At 47.9% G+C, this 15,586-nt stretch overlaps 1 protein-coding gene across 3 annotated transcripts in view; it reads left to right on the top strand.

The window, feature by feature from the left end:
- Positions 1-15,586, top strand: part of LOC308475294 (transmembrane protein 263-like) — a 331,410-nt gene that overhangs the window by 145,440 nt on the left and 170,384 nt on the right. The window contains exon 1 of one of the 3 annotated variants that reach the window (XM_081002362.1): positions 15,242-15,349. The exons of the other annotated variants lie outside the window; for them this stretch is intronic. The gene's annotated coding sequence lies outside the window, so the exon portion shown is untranslated. Of the gene's footprint in view, positions 1-15,241; positions 15,350-15,586 lie in introns of those variants that run through there. 3 annotated transcript variants of the gene reach the window in all.

Here is a 15,586-nt window from a genome sequence, read left to right as displayed (position 1 = left end):
GCTCTGAGCCTTCTTCCCTTGGGGGGTCCCTTGGGGGGGGGGTCCCCCAGCTCACCTCCTACCGCTCCTCAGCATCCAGCCAGTACATGACACAGAGCAAGGGTCTGCAAGGAGTGGTTTATGGACAGAGGTTGTTATGACACTGGTGATTACAAAATTTGGCTTGGCCAACCAAATATTGTAGATCCCTTCCTGCCACATTCGTGTGCTGGTTGATGTGCATATGCCCTGTTTCCAACATTAAATAAATCCCCTAAATTTAGGGGAAGGGCTCTTAAAACCTTTAGTTTATACCTTTAAAAAAAAAAAAAAAAAAAAGCCTGGATCCAAAGACATGAATAACTAGTTGTCAGTGCCTAAGAGACATTTGGACTTGTGTTTCATGCAGGGATGGGCTGATAGGTCTGCTTGTGTTCTGTGTCATTTTCACATGCATTCATTTATTCCATCACCACAGTAAACTGGTTTTTTTTAAAAAAAAAAATCTGCCTTGAAATACATTAAATATGTGAACGTATTTCCTCACAAAACAAACATTTCTGAGCAGATTTTAACTCAAGATGTGCATCTTAAAATGCATCTTGGTTTGTTTTGTAATCCAAGAATTGAACTGCAAAATTTCATGAAAACTGAAGGATGTGTATATTCCAATCTGCATATTAGTTTGAGAGTTGCAGGTCAGGTTAATCTGTATCAAAATTCATAAATATTGAACTCCACTTCTTGTTCTGAGTAACAGCCCCCCCCCCCAACACACACAACCTGCTGCTGCATGGAAAACTCCTTTTGAAACTGTCATGTTTCATAAGCTGTTTGATATTGGCGGGGGTGGGGGAGAGAGAGTCTCCTATTCAAAGGAGAGGGGGGCGTCAAAGATTCCCTGGGCATTTTGTTGTCCGAAATCTAGGGTGCATCTAAAGCAGCTCTTTGGATCCTGCTATTTTAATTTCTGAGAGGCAGCCAAATCATATTAGCTCCCAGGCAGACCCAAAGTGACTCCCCAGAGCTTTCCTTGTGGCATGAATTCATATTCATATGAACTCCAAAAGCTTTTCCAATTGAAAATTCATTCTCAGCAGGTATTGGCTTTTTTGTTTATTTGGATTTACATGAACCACATGCATAGATCTATTTGAAAATCATGCTGTTCTTTCTTGGGCGTTTTGATAAACCCCTTAACGCTTATTGTCTTGGGCGAGAGAGCACATTCCCACATATAATTAGCCTGTCTCGGCTCAGACTGGAGTGGAAGATGAAATGAGTACTTTTCAGTCATCTTGGAGCAGTGCTCCTTGCTTCCAGCCCACACTCTAATTTCAGATGTCAGGCTCTCTCTGTGAAGATCTCGGCACTCTGTTTTCAAAGAATATGAAGGCATCGTATGATGAATTAAGAATAAGCACATTTATTCTATAAATGTTTAATGCTTGTGTGCACTCTTAAATACGCAGGATTCCTTAGTATTTCTCTCTGTGTGAAATTTGCATGTATTGAAATGGCATCTCTACTCTCTGTGTTTTTCAATGGATTTGAAATGCTGTAGCCCAAAGCAGATTCTCCTCCAGCCAGCGATAAAGTGGATTGCAAGTTTAGCTGGAATTAGTGTTATCCTGGTTCACTGAGCTTAGGGACGAATATGGGTTGAAATGTTTTCCCAGTATTATGTACCAGCCCATTCCTGCCCAGTTTTACCACTGCCTACAGCAGAGGCTAAGAAGTCATTTTAGCAGATATTAGATGTAGAGTCCTATCCTCTTTCCAAAGGAGGAGCCTTGATTAGTCTCTTGCAGCAAAACCAAGAGTCTTGTGGCACCCTGAAGATAAGCAAATTTATTGTGGCATGCATTTCCATGGACTTACAGCCCACTTCATCAGATGCATGAGCTGTATTCTGAGTTACAGGCACATGGGCACATGGTTGGGGGCAGGAGAGGTGAATTGTAAACAATGAGTTTAGAAGGAAATAAAATACAGGAAATCCCAGGCAGTGATAATTATGTAATTAACAGTGGCAATTCACAAACAGTTTGATAACACAGAAATCCTGGCATTGGTAAGCCAAGTAGCCACACAATGTGCTAAAAGTCCTTTGTTTCAGTTCCTTCCACAAGTGATAGCACTGAACCTCTTGATGCGTTGTAAGTTTCATGTTGCAGCCTCCCTTTCACATGCCATTGCTCCAAGATGGCCACCCTTAACTCTTCTTACAAAGTGTCCTGGGAGGTTGAAGTGTTCCCTCACTGACTTGAGAACATTGCCGTTTCTTATATAAGATTTTGTTCTAATCATTGTTTGGTGCGGCGACCAGCCTATTCCTCCTATGAGGAATGAAGAGCATTACTTGCTGATGTTGGCGTATATCACATTGGAACATGAGCATGTGAATGGCATTGATCGATTTTCAGGTCCTGTAATAGTGTTGGCCAGTGTAGACATGGGGACACACTATGTATTTGAGTCCACAACAAGGTCTGTTCTCTGTGTGAGTCTCTCTCCTATGTAGCCTCTCCTTGCTGGTTTTAGGTTGGCTGTCTTAAGCAAATGTAGCAAGGCCTGTGAGATGGAAGTGTCATTGATCAGGATGGGCTGTAGATCACAGATGGTGTGTTTGAGTGTTTTCACCTGAGAGCTGTAAGTGGTGCTCTATCATGTGTATCCTCTGTTGCTCTTACAGAACTCCCTACAGTGTTATAGAGAACCCAAACATACCAGTAATTTATCTGAACTCTCTTCCTTGTAACATAGTCTCCCTCCATTTTGTCATACAACAAATGGTCTAGGTTAGTGTCAGAGCTGGCTCCAGGTCCCAGCTCACAGAGGACCAACGCTAGCCGGCAGTAATGTACAAAAGTCTTTATTGAAGTACAGTCTCCATTTTCAAGCCGCAGCGCCCCAGCTCTACGTCTAGGGGTTAGATCGGCGAAGCTCCATCTGAATCTCCGCCCCCTGTACACCAGTTTAAGATTCTAGCCTTACTCCACCTCTTCCGTCTCTCCTTTCTCCTCTGGGTCCTGCTACCCCCCGGGGTCCCTTCCTTCCTGGATTCTTCTGACGCTGACGTTGACCCCCCTGACTCCTCCCCCTCTTTTCGGCGGGCTTTGGGACCTGGCTCCCTATCCGGGCTGCCAACTGCGCCGCCCTCCTGTACATTTGAACTTGGCGCGCGCGCCCAGCCTTCAACCTTCCTCTCGACCGTTTCCTCGCTCCCCGATGGAGGCGTGGCCAATCCTGACTCATGTCCTCCCACTGGCAGTGCGCCGCCTGATCCCGATGCCTGGGACTCCTCCCCCCTACTGCACTCTGGTGTGGACGCTGGTCCTGATTTCCAACTGCTGCTCTCTGAGTCCCCTCTGGCCCCTTCTTCCTGGGGTGTCCCCCTAGGCACCCCCCTTGCTCTGACCATGGGAGCCCCTTTCTGTGAAACTTCCGATTCGCTGGAAAGACTCAGAGACCTCGGACCGCTGTCATCGCTAACATTTCCTTCGGACTCCTCCCCCTCGCTCTCTATTTCCTCCCTTTCCTGTGCCTCTGCTCCTGAACCCCTGACATCCATCCCCCCCTCGAAGCCCCCCCTTCCCCCCTCCCCTCCTTCAGGTGTGGGTACTGGGTGCTCCGTCGTTGTGGGGGTGAGTGCCGGATACAGTTCGTCCCCCGTGGCGTGCATCCAGCCGGATAAGTCCGGCTCGTCCTCCGTGCTCTTGCCGACCTCAATTTCCTCTGCTTCCATCTCTTTGCCGCCGTGCTCGAACCCAAGGTCCTCCCCCAACACGTCCATGTCCGTCTCTCCCCCGGTCTCCTCCGGGGACGTTGCCTGCCAAGGACCCCCCAGCCACTTCCTGCGCCACTGCTCCTCTGGTCGATCGTCCCACCAATAGGAACGGTCTGAGGCAGACCCCGAGGGTGATCCCTCCGGGGAACGTGTTTCTAGTGCCGGTTCCTCGGCCGAGGTGAACCCCTGGAATGTGCTGGCTGAAAATGTGGGTGTGAAAAGCCAGTCGTCGAAATACTCGGCTGGCATGGGCCTGTGTGGGAAAAGGGCATGAAACTCGTCCTTGAGAAGAGGTTCGTCCAAGGCATAGTCTGGCACCCAACTGTTGGCGCTGGCCGGGGTACCTTCTCTGGCGAGAAGATATTCTACTCCCTCTTCCCCCCATCTCGAGTCTAAAATCTCTGTGACCTCGTTGACGGGTTCCCGCCTTGGCGACCCCCCCCTTGTGGGCGTCTCCCTGAACGGGTCTGGTGCCGTGCCTGGCACCTGAAATCTATGAGGTGCTTTGTAGGGCGTGAGCACTGATCTATGGAAAACTGGGTGCATTCTGGATCCCTCCGGCAGTGTCAACCGGAAGGCCACTGGATTGACCTGTGCCTCGACTTGGTAAGGTCCTAGCTGCTTATGCCCTAGCTTCTTCTTCGCTAACGATCTGGCCGGCACTGCCTGGGCTGCTAACCAAACCCAGTCTCCCACCTGTATGTCTTCCCCAACCCTTCTGTGCTTGTCAGCCTGCAGTTTGTATGCGTGCTTTGCTAGTTCTAACTGCCTCCGAAGCTGTTCGTGAACCTCCTGCAACTCTGATGCTAAGGCTTCCGCTGCCTGTGGCTCCCCCTCCCCCGCGCTCGCTAATCCCGGGAAGGTTCTGGGATGCCTCCCGTTGTTGGCGAAGAACGGTGTCACCCCCGTGGACACGTGCTTCGTGTTGTTGTAGGCGAACTCAGCGAGCGGCAGGTAGTCCACCCATGTTGCCGGCTGCTGATTTGCGTAGCATCGCAGGTACTGCTGCATGATGGCGTTGACTCGCTCCGCTTGTCCGTTCGTCTGCGGGTGTCTCGCCGACGCTAGGTTGATCTTGACGTTCAGGGAAACCCATCAGCTTCTGCCAGAAGTTCGAGATGAACTGTCGCCCCCGGTCGGACAGGATAGACCGTGGCAGACCGTGAACCCTGAACACGTGGTCTATGAACAGTTTGGCGGTCTGTTCCGCCGTGGCCACCTTCGCGCACGGAATGAAGTGGGCCATTTTGGTGAACATGTCCACCACCACTAGCACTGCCGTCTTGCCCCTCGAGCTGGGTAGATCCGTGACAAAGTCCAGGGCCACCCTCTCCCACGGTTCGAGCGGTGTCTGCAGCGGTTCGAGCAGTCCCGCCGGCGGTTTGTGCACTGACTTGGCCCTTTGGCAGGTGTCGCACCTCGAGACGTAATCCGCGACTTCCCCCCGCATCTTGGGCCACCAAAAATCTCTGGCTACTAATTCTACCGTCTTCTCTTTGCCAAAGTGCCCGGCGGAGGGTGCGTCGTGCAACTGCTGCAGTACTTTCGCGCGGAGGTCGTCTCCCGGTACGTAGAGGGCCCCTCTGCGGATGAGCAATCCGTCGCGTATCTGGAACTCGTCGTCCTCCGCCGTGCCCCTGTGCACCTCCTCCATCTTGGCTTGTGCGAAGGGGTCCTCCTGCAGTGCTCGACGTACAGCATCCAGGTCCACGGTTGCTGAAGCGCACGCCCACGCTTTCGGTGCGAAAATGTGCTTGGCCGCCGCTGGTGCCGCCTCCTCGAGGTATTGCGGCTTTCTGGACAGTGCATCCGCCATGATGTTGTTGTCGCCTGGGATGTACTCTATCCTGAAGTCGAAATCCGCAAAGAACTCCGCCCATCGTATGTGCCTCTGGTTCAGGAACCTTGCCGTGCGCCAGTACTCCAGGTTTTTATGGTCCGTGCGGACCTGCACTGTGTGTTTGGCTCCAATGAGGAAGTGCCGCCACGCCTTGAATGCTGCATGAATGGCCAGCAACTCCCTGTCCCAGATGGTGTAGTTCTGCTCTGACTTGCTGAGCTTCCTGGAGTAGAAGGCACACGGTCTCCAGTCCCCATGCGGGTCTTGCTGCAACAGTACTGCTCCCACGGCTCTGTCTGAGGCGTCCGTTTCAACCCTCATCGGTCTGCTGGGATTCACATGCAGTAGCTGCTCTTCGGACGAGAAGAGACGCTTGAGTTTCTGAAAGGACTGCTCCGCTTGCTCCGTCCAGATGAACTTCTTCTTCTTGGAGCTGAGCGTGTCGGTAATGGCCGCCGTCTGCATCGCGAACCCCTTGATGAACTTGCGGTAAAAGTTGGCGAAACCGACAAACCGCTGGACCTCCTTCCGATTGCGCGGGCTCTTCCAGTCCAACACTGAGCGAACCTTGGCGCTGTCCATGGCGAGCCCCTTGTCCGACAACTTGTAGCCCAGGAAATCTACCTCCTTCATGTCGAACTGGCACTTCTCCAGCTTGGCGTACAGCCTGTGCTCCTGCAGTCTCTGCAGAACTTCCTTGACGTCTCCCTCGTGGGTCTCCTCTGATTCTGAAAATATCAGGATGTCGTCCAGGAAGCAGACGCATTTCTTGTAGAGGAGACCCGCCAATACGTGATGCATGAAGGCTTGAAAACAGTGGGAGCCATTTTGTAATCCAAAGGGCATAACTCTGTATTCATAGGTGCCCAGGGGCGTGAACATGGCAGTCTTCCATTCGTCGCCCTCCCGTATGCGAATCAGGTTGTACGCCCCTCGCAGATCCAACTTTGTGAAAACGCGTCCTTTCCTCACCGTTGCGAGCAGGTCATCTATCTTGGGCATGGGAAAGGCTGTGGGCTTGGTTTTCGAGTTCAAAATTCTATAGTCCACCACAAGCCTTTTTTGGGGCGTGTCCTTCTTCTTCACAAAGAATACAGGACTGCCCCCCACTGCCTTCGACTCCTGGATGAAACCGCGCTTCAAGTTGAGGTCTATGAACTCCCTGAGTTCCTGCAGCTCGTCTTCAGACATGGAATACAGTTTCCCGGTTGGCAGCGTCGCCCCTGGCAGGAGGTCAATCTTGCAGTCATAGGACCTGTGGGGAGGCAGCTTGTCCGCTTCCTTCTCGCAGAAAACCTCCAAAAACGCTGCGTACTTGAGTGGCACTGCTTGCAGCGTGCCTAATTGTAGCTGCGGGTCATCCTCTTCCCCTTCCGGGCTAGGCAGAATGCAATGTTCCGCACAGTATGAGGAGCCGAAGGTCAGTTGTCGCTGGTACCACGCCAATGCTGGGCTGTGCCTGTGCAGCCAACTCATGCCTAATACTATAGGCGTGTCCGACAGTTGGGTGACATTGAAGCTGATGACTTCTCGGTGATTCCCAATTTGCATCACCATCGGAGGCGTTTGCTGCACCACCTGCCCCCCCAGCAATTCCCTGCCATCCACCGTGACAACCTTCAGAGGCAGCGTGGCTGGCAGGAGTGCTATGTTGTGCTCTTGAATGAAATCCAGTCCTATGAAGTCTGCGTTACTACCAGAGTCAATGGTAATCGGCACTTCCATAGTGAGTCCATTGGGTAGTTGGAGCGATGCTGTGAGCTGCACCACTGGTTTGGGCGGGAGGGGGTCTGTGGGCTGCAAAATCTCTGGGGACGGCTTCATTGACTTGTCTGGCTGGGCCCCAGTGCCTCTTCCTCCAACCAGACTCTGTCGTTTCCCTGCTGTGGTTCTCTCTGCTGAGTTGCGTCTGTTACTGTTGCTGAGGCTGCAGTGTGCTTGTGGAGCCTCTGGGGACACTCTTTCGCCATGTGCTGAGCACTGTCGCAGATGTAGCACTTCCTGTTCCCTCTAGGAGGCTTCGCTTTGACTGCTCCCGGTGTTAGGGCTCTGGTTGCTGACTGAGCCCTGGCGCCTCCAATTTCCATCGGTTCCTCTCCCCCTCCCTGCGGAGGTGTGGATTGCGCACGCGCTGCATCCTTGGGAAAGAGGGGAGGTGCTCTCACTGGCGTACGTCCCCAACGTCCTTCTTCTCTGTTCCATGGACGTTCTTCCAGACGCACCCCAATTTGCAGCGCCCGCCGGACAACCTCCTGAGTGCTCTTTGGTCTCTCCCCCCTTGCAATCTCATCTTTCACATTTGCATTCAAGCCTTCCCAAAAAAGGTCTCTGGCTGGGGCAGAATCCTTCTCCCATCCCAGCGCATGGACTAATGCAAAAAAGCGGGAATGGTACTGCCTTACACTGGCTCTGCCTTGTTTGAGCCCATGTATGTCTTTTCTGGCGATATCAATGTCTATATTTGATAAAAAACACGAATCCATCGCTTTAATGAATGCATCCGCATTTTGGAGCACCGGATCCTTATCTCTCCACAGATTGCGCAGCCACGCTTTAGCTTCCCCATGCAAATGGGACAAGATAAACCCCACCTTCTCTTGCTCATCTCTAAAGTCTTTATCCAGCAGTTCCAGCGCAAACAGCACGTCTGCTCGGAAGTTAGGGTACTGCTGCAAATTCCCATCGAAATGAGATACCAGGCTGCCTCCTCTTTTCCCCAGCCCAATCCCCTCTGATTTGGGTCTCGGTTGCCCCTGCTTAGCAAGCACTTCCAACCTGGCTTGGAGATCCCTGCAGGCGGCAGCCGCTTCCTCTTCCCTTTTCCTGGATGCGAGTACCTCCGCGTTGAGTTGTGTCACTGCATCTTGCAGGGCTGCTAGTTGCTGTTCTGTAGTCATCTTGCCTGACTTTTGTGAGCTCGCGAAGCACCAATCTTCTTCCCTCGCTGCGTCCACTCACGTTACGAGGTTTTTGGTGCAAAACTTTTGGTGAGATGGAGCTTACTGTCAGAGCTGGCTCCAGGTCCCAGCTCACAGAGGACCAACGCTAGCCGGCAGTAATGTACAAAAGTCTTTATTGAAGTACAGTCTCCATTTTCAAGCCGCAGCGCCCCAGCTCTACGTCTAGGGGTTAGATTGGCGAAGCTCCATCTGAATCTCCGCCCCCTGTACACCAGTTTAAGATTCTAGCCTTACTCCACCTCTTCCGTCTCTCCTTTCTCCTCTGGGTCCTGCTACCCCCCGGGGTCCCTTCCTTCCTGGATTCTTCTGACGCTGACGTTGACCCCCCTGACTCCTCCCCCTCTTTTCGACGGGCTTTGGGACCTGGCTCCCTATCCGGGCTGCCAACTGCGCCGCCCTCCTGTACATTTGAACTTGGCGCGCGCGCCCAGCCTTCAACCTTCCTCTCGACCGTTTCCTCGCTCCCCGATGGAGGCGTGGCCAATCCTGACTCATGTCCTCCCACTGGCAGTGCGCCGCCTGATCCCGATGCCTGGGACTCCTCCCCCCTACTGCACTCTGGTGTGGACGCTGGTCCTGATTTCCAACTGCTGCTCTCTGAGTCCCCTCTGGCCCCTTCTTCCTGGGGTGTCCCCCTAGGCACCCCCCTTGCTCTGACCATGGGAGCCCCTTTCTGTGAATCTTCCGATTCGCTGGAAAGACTCAGAGACCTCGGACCGCTGTCATCGCTAACATTTCCTTCGGACTCCTCCCCCTCGCTCTCTATTTCCTCCCTTTCCTGTGCCTCTGCTCCTGAACCCCTGACAGTTAGTTTATCATATTTTTACCCTGCCCTTCTTCCAGGGAACTGTGCCTTCCTCCATTTTAGCATTACAACACTGAAGATAAAGTCTCATCACATTTTTATCAGATTAGGCAGAGAGATAATACCTGGTCCCTAGTCAGCCAGTGAATCTCTTAACCAAATGGGATCTGAATTCAAGTCCCCCAAGCCAAAATTGAGCCCACTATTTGCTTCACCAGATTGGGACAAGCTATTTGTCCACCAAGCCCAGTGCCATCTGATAATAGCTGCCCAGTATCTCAGACAGAGATACTTGGCATTACTTGCTACCTTTCAGTTGGAGATGCTGGAGGGTTGAATCTAGAACCTTCTGCGTGCCAAGCAGGGGCTCGGTCACCGAGTCCTTTTTTGACAGCTAAATATTATAGCACAAAGATTTGCTAAAGAGGCTGCTCTGGGAAAGGGTTGGATGGACTGGGCTTTCTTATAATCCCTCAAGGGAATTTAATGCACTGACAACCTTTTCAGAGCTGTGGGCAGTTTTTCTTCACCATTTGCAAGCGGAAGACAGCTGTCACTCTCAGGAAGTAATAAGCGTGGGGACCCAAAGCTCTGAGGAAAATAAGCTACCTCGTATAGTGCAAGAGCTGGCAAAAACTGCACAGAAATAAGCTGGAGTTGTATGACTTCTGGAGATATGCTTGTTTTTCTGTCGCTTGGGTGTAAAGTGAATGGCTTTCTGGCTAGCCAGGTAGATGGATTGGTAGACTGTCACTGGCAGGGAGTAGGAGGAGGCTGCTGGCATTCTGGAGATAAAAGAACTTTTCATAGGTGACATAAGCAGGCCCACTTATCTCCATAAGAGCAGTCAGCGCAGAAGCAAAAAGGGTGAAGTAGCAGAAGGAGGTTCACTGTGCACGCTACCTTGAAGAGAGAGATATACCATACAACAGCTGCTTTGTTTCCTGTATCTTGGAGTCCCAGCTCTCCAGACTGGCATAATAGTTTGTGTAACTAATCACCTTCACTAATGTATTTGCTGGAATAATGCAGTATGAGGTAACAACATGAAGATCACCTGAGAGTGTTATTCACATAGGATTAAAATGCAGCACTGTTCAAGGGAACTCCAGAAAGGCTGGCTGATGTGATGCTCAAGGTTAGCACAAAGGACTCCCTCTTCTCCCCTACCATTCAGAGGACAGCAGGCAGCAGTATATATTTCCATAAAGAATGCTTGAGGTGGAGGCATATAGTTTAAAGGAATAATCCAGGTGCCCAATAAAAGCTGCAACAGGGACACTCCTGCTCCAAGTTCCTTTCAGTCAGCCATGCCCTCCTTTGGGGTGCTAGAAGTTGTAAGGGACTCCAGCAATAAGCAGAGGTTGTTATTCTTCCTCGCATCCAGATTTGCATCTCATCTGTTTTTTTGGTTCTTTAATTATGCTTTATTGTTATTTTCCATCAACTGTTACTCAACCTGCTGTGACTCCTGAGTATGCTCAGTTTGGACCCTTTGGGGGTGATTTATCTCCTTTATGTTCTAAGGGCTCAGCTGTGTCTGCTGATACATCCACCTTGATTTTCATTTTTTTTTTTTAAAGCAATTTATTAAGTTTTACAATAAAAATAAACATAGTAAACAATGTAACATTGATCTTAACATATTTTCACATTTTCTTTAGACTTCCTCACATCTCCCGCTCCCATTTTCATCGTTATAACGTTTTGTCAGCAATTTATCATCTTATTTAAAATTCTTATATCCCTTATATTTCATAATCTTATAGTTCTCAAAAGGAGCTAAGTTTCACAATCTTACTTATTTTCTTAAAAACTTCTAAATTTAGTGGTGCTCAGTTATTTTGATCTAGCGTCTTGTTTAGCATTCACTCAAATTACAATACTTTTGTAAATAGTTCTTAAATTTCTTCCAGTCCTCCTCAATCCTCTCTTCTCCCAGGTCACGGATTCTGCCGGTCATTTCAGCCAGTTCCATGTAGTCTATCAGTTGTATCTGCCATTCTTCCAGTGTGGGTAGATCTTGAGTTTTCCAATGTTTTGCGAGAAGTATCCTTGCTGCTGTTGTTGCATCATCCACCTTGATTTTCAGCGTATGTTTTGACTCCAAACCTGTTGGCACTCAGCCATCGGAGTTTACTAATATACTGCATGACTGCCCACACTACTTGGTTTGCCTTGTTCCTTGGAATCAGAAGATAGAATTAAGTGTGGTCAGTCCACTCCATGACCCCACATTGGTGCTGCATTTACAGAGGGCATATATGTGAAGGCGGAGCAATAGGTTCATCCCCAAAATGCACCCACCAAAATTTTTCTCCCAGAAAACCTTAAATTATTTTATGTTCTAAAACTTAGACCCCACCCCATTAATTGTCTCCTCTCTTCCCACCCTTAAAGGAACGGAAAGAACCATTTTTACCACTTGCCAGTTTCCTGCTCAGGCTATTAAAGGAGACCAGTCTCTATTTCTCTCACTAGCCAGAGTACAGTAGCTCTCCCCCAGTGTTTCAGACAAAGGTATTTCCAAGCCTACCTAGAGATACCATGGGTCGAACCTTCTGTATGCAAAGCATGTGTTCTCTCACTCAGTCACAGCTAGATTTACATCCTGCTTACATAGTTCTCTCTAACTCTTGGCCTTTCAAAAAGATTTTTGTTGAAACATTTTGTCCCTCATTCTGAGCATGATGCCTGGTTTCTACATAATGCTTACCTTCTCAGCTGCCTTTTTTTGGGATCAACATGTGCATAGAAAACATTGTGTTGCAATTGCTGGTCCATTTATTTGTTTATTAAAAGATCCTTGAGCTTGATTCCTGCTACCGACCTACAATGCAAAAATCCATGTTGACAGTCACATACCATGCCAACATTTAGGCCTCTGCCAGAACCATTGCACTGGTCCTCCCACACAGGGAAACATTTTGTTGGAAGATGCCCTTAGCAGAAACATCTGCAAAGGTTTCTGCTGTAGTTCAGGCAGCTCATACTGTGGGCTGTTCATGCAAGGCTCTTATGCTTGTGAGAGGAGTTGTAACAACTCAGGAACATGCCTGCATCCAGGTCTGAGTAGTAGAAAGCAACTCGAGTACAGTAACTGGAGAGAGAGAATGCTCACATAGAGAAAGATGCTGCAGATGACTCCAGTCGTGATGATGATAAATGGACTCAGGTGTTGGGAATAAGAAATAGGACTTTGTTTTTGTGCTGCTAAATGGATGCTGCTTGATGCTTTCCCACAGGCATTTGGTTGGCCACTGTGAGAACAGGATTCTGGATTGTCTTCTGGTTGTCCAGAAGACAACCAGATGCCAACCATCTCTTGACTTCAGTGAAAGCCACAGCATGAACATATCCCTGAGCTGTGCAAGAGGCTGAGCAAATTTGAACTCTGCTGTCCATTGTCAAAATGCAAGATTTTGTCCATTGGGTTATACTGGCTGTCTTCTTTGATAACATTAAGAATTAATTAATTCAATTTGGAAGATATTCAAGACAGCTATCTCAAAGGGCAGGAACTTTGATAGCATCAGCAGTTGAGTCAAATGAGGAAATATAAAATGGAAGGCTGATTCTATCAAGATGTAAAAGGAGAATAAGGTACGAAAAGGTCACAAACTTTAATTAGAGTGTATTTTTTTAGAAACTTTACTTTTAGTGGTTCTTTAATGTGGGAATTGTAATAAATATCTGTCTTTATTCTAATAAATGTTTCCCCATATCAGTCACCAACAAATTTTTATTTCTATTTTATTTGCCCCTTAGAGCACTTCTAATTTTCCTGGTAATTTTCAAACTGAATCATTTACTACATTTCAGAACCCATTTGTCACTAGGAATCAGGGCTAAAGTAGAGGCGGCAGAGGCATGCTGTGGAAGGGTGACACCCCCACAGTCCCACACACCCCACACTCTTTTTTGTGTGTGACACCTGAAGAGGAGGATAACACCACCAAACTTAATTTCAGTTCTTCTCCATTCTTTGGACTTATGTACTGCCTCCCAGATTACAGACCTCTTCATGAGAAGCAAATAACTGTAGATGGGCTAAGCAGACAGTAAAATACCCCCAATACTGGGCAACTACAGAGAACCGTTTGCCAAGTGGTAACTTACCACAGTGTGGCTGTATAACTATTTGCTAAGCTAGTCCTTGATACTATGCTGCCAAAGGGGAAGCAAATGTTTGCCACCTGATCATAAATCTAGGTTAGTAGTAGACTGTAAGATTCTCCTTGCCACTTGCCCAAACAAGAGGACAACACAAGGCAGCAAGCTTACCAAGTGATCTATATGTATACCTTGGCAAGTCATCACTTAATAAGGTGTTGCTTTATATTTGGTTGCCTATTTGGTGCAGAGAGAGCCAGCATGCTGCCCGTCAGATGTTGCTGGACTCCAGCTCCCATCATCCCTGACCACTTCCCATGCTTGCTGAGGATGATGGGAGTTGTACTCCATCATCTGGAGGACACCATATTGCCTACCTTGGTTTATGGTATCTTGCTTTGCCCCGGTTACAATTATAATTTGAAGATCAATCTCCAACATAGATGGTTCGTGCAAGTCCAATGTCAGGCCTGAAAAGAGTTAATATTTATTTAATCTGCTGTTTTGTTTTCTATAATATACTTCTCATCTGAGGCATAGTCATGCATGATGCACAGATGAGATTTACAAACCACATCTTTGAAATATTGTAAACTCGATGCATGCATTAGTCATCTACTTTTTCTTTCCCCCTCTAACAGTATTCTCTGGTTTTGAAATGGATTTAATGAAACCGTAGAATATCAAATAACAAAGTACTGGCTCTAAGAAATTAAATGCTAGTTGGATTTATTTCTACTTTCATAGTAGAATGCCCACTGTCAGTATTGTATATTTGATAAAAATGTGTGACTTAAAGAATATTTCATCACTCTTAGGGAACTGGAAAGTATTTGTATTATATTTTTTGAATACCTACACACAGTGGGCTCTGTTGTGCAATCAATGGACAAATTAAACTGTGGAATTTCCCTTCCAATGTATAATTGTTCATCTGAAGCCTTGGGTAGTGTTTCGATGCTGTACCTGAATATGAGTTAGCAGAGTAGAAGATTAAGCCTGCAATCCTATACCAACCTCCCTGAGAGTAAAGACCTGTTGAACTCAGTGAGATTTAATTCTGAGTAGGCATGTATAATGTTGTACTCGCTCCCTGGATGATGAGTGAAGGGAGTTAAGCAGAATCATAAAAATATCAAGCATTATAGAGGAGACAACATAACTGATCTCCCAAATTTAAAATAGAAATGAAATGCTGCTATTTAAGGGTGGGGATGCCAATTTCTTCAAAAGGTGAGGAAGAACTTTAACATTAGGAATGGGTTTGCTATTTAATTTCACAGAGTTGCGTGTTAGATGTAAAATAACAGAATAGCAGCTAAGGTACTGATAGAGTGAATGACAGCTTTGGGGAGTCAGTTTTTATTTGAAAAAAAACTATGCAGGGAGAAAGTGTTTAAACATTCCCTCCCCCTACCACATCTCCAAGCAAATTGACAGCCCCTTGACCCCCAGTTGCATTTTGCTTTAAAGGAACACACTGTGGCAGGAGATCAATCCTGGATCTCCAATGTAAGCTATAGGTTGTCCCTTTGTTCCATTTTATTTATCCTTCCATCTAACCTCAACCCTGTGCAATTAAATGGCAAGCTCACTCCCAATTTGAAACTTCAAGATGTCCTTTCATCTTGCCTTTATTCCTCTTGCTCATAAATAACATCAAGGTTTCCCGTGTCCCTTTTCAGGGCTCTTTGTTCCCAACCGTTATCAAGTTGTCCTTGATAGTTCTGAAAATCCATTTCTTTCGGGGAGTGGTTGATTTCAAGAGGTCAGAGCCTTGCCTGCCACTGGAAACCAGGTCCATGAAAAGCTGCTTAACAGAGAGGGGTTTACTTACAATGTGGATTGTCTACATACATCTGGTAAGTGCCTAGGTGTCAGCCCTGGAGAAGGAGATGAAAGTAAAGAAAATGAATGAGTCCTGCCTTGTTGAACAATTGACAGAATGTTGCAGGGCATGAAGGAAGTCTCTAGAGAGTAGTGTGTGCATTTGTGTGTTGTTATTTTGCTTTACGAAGCGCTCCCTCAAAAAGGATTTTTCCTGATTGCTGTAAATTTATTTTAGATGGCTCAGGGCTAGTAAAGTTGAAGTTGATGAG

Source organism: Podarcis pityusensis (genome assembly GCF_964106645.2).
Source record: "Podarcis pityusensis genome assembly, chromosome: 1".
NCBI classification, from domain to species: Eukaryota; Metazoa; Chordata; class Lepidosauria; order Squamata; family Lacertidae; genus Podarcis; species Podarcis pityusensis.
Note: the sequence above shows the minus strand (reverse complement) of the source record. Positions and strands in the feature narration are given on the sequence as shown.